This window comes from Alligator sinensis, unplaced genomic scaffold (genome assembly GCF_000455745.1).
Source record: "Alligator sinensis unplaced genomic scaffold, ASM45574v1 scaffold329_1, whole genome shotgun sequence".
NCBI lineage: Eukaryota > Metazoa > Chordata > Crocodylia > Alligatoridae > Alligator > Alligator sinensis.
In genome coordinates, this window is record NW_005842550.1 from 632,608 (window position 1) to 634,420 (window position 1,813).

The following is a 1,813-nucleotide window of genomic DNA, read 5'->3' on the forward strand; positions in this document are numbered from 1 at the left end:
TCCCTTCCGACCCTAACATCTATGAATCTATGGCTCCTACCTTGAGGGTCTTTAAGAGGAGGCTTGATATTGAGCTCAGTTTTCATTCCTGCCCAGGGCAGGGGGTCAGACTAGAAGATCTACAAGGTCCCTTCTGATCCTAAATCTATCTAGAAACATATGATCCTCACCCTGAAAACCATTTTGTATTCCTTGGTTAGCAGGTGATAGTAAATTTTAACAAAAGTACTCTACAGAATAAATTACTTGAGCTAGGCTCTCAATGAATTGTAGAAGTCAGGGTATATTTACCCTTAAACTAACTGTATCAGAGATACATATAGCATAAGCTTTCGTGAGCCCAAACTCACTTCACTAGATGCTGTGAAAAGAAATGCGCAGAACAATGTATAAAAATGTAGAGACTGATTTGAATACAAAAGGCAGGAAGAGAGAGATGGAGGGGAGATAGGGGAAGGCGGGCAATGCTGGGAATGACAAACAAACAAGCAATAAACCCATAGGAGCAAAGGGGTCACAAAAGCTAATCCAGGTAATGGGAAATGATCTTGGACTGACAAAATCTTATGCTATACATATATCTGTGATTTAGTTAGTCTATAACAGGGGTTTTCAAATTTAATTCACTTGTGGACCCCTAAAAAATGTTGAATGGAAGTGCAGACCCCTTTGGAAATTTGGAACGGAGGTGCAGATCCTTCTGAATTGTAACTGTGGGTATTGACATACTTTTGATTGATCAGTCATCTTTCATGGACCCCTTAACATATAGTATGAGGATCCCCAATGGTCTGTGGACCACAGGTTGAAAACCAGTAGTCTTTAAGGTGAAAAACTACCCTGTCTTCTATCTGAGTTCAGACTAGTATAGCTAACTACCTTTCTGCTTATGAATAAATTGTCCAGAGATGACCTTGTTGGCTATATCTCATAAGTGTATTTCTATATCTAGGTGAAACATGATGTTCTGGGACATGAGTGAAAATGATGGCTATGGAAAGTCGACAGTGCCATGAATGTGAACTGAGAAAGGAGAACATCAGGTCAGGAATTTCAGGGGATGGGTGCGGGAGGGGAGCACAGAGGGCATGTAACAATAGTAGTGGGAATGTAATGTATTGTATCGGTTTGAGAACTGCTGTGTGGAATGTTTGTTGAACCATGTTGGTCAGGATGTAGAACTGTAAAACAAATAGCTCTGTGTGTGTGTGTGTGTGTGTGTATTTATATATATCTATATCTATATATCTATTATATATATATTACACACACACAGCTATTTGTGTGTGTCTGTATTTATACACAGAAAGAGAGAGACTACATTTTTGTTAAAAAAAATAAAAAATAAGTGCATGTCTATGACTTAGGCTTTCCAAACTCTATCTATAGCATTCGAATCTTACAGGATTAAACAAGGAATATATATTGAGCTCTGATTCTACTTAAGGACGTTAACTAAAGTGGTTCAAAATGTAAGACATGCTTTAATTAATTAACTCATGTGATAAATTACTTAATCCATTTTTTCTTTTGTTTTAGGATAATGAAGTATTATCTGCAGACCCCATTAATTATCTGCAAATATTATTTCTTTCTCTCGTCAGCACTTCATTGAATTGAAGGTATAGTTTCAGCAAATTACTTGAAGCAAACACAGAAAAGGATATATGACTCTTGAAAATACCAAACTAGTCCTGTACTATTACATAGTTGGTTTTCATATGTTTTCATAGATTCATAGATTCATAGATGTTAGGGTCGGAAGGGACCTCAATAGATCATCGAGTCCGACCCCCTGCATAGGCAGGAAAGA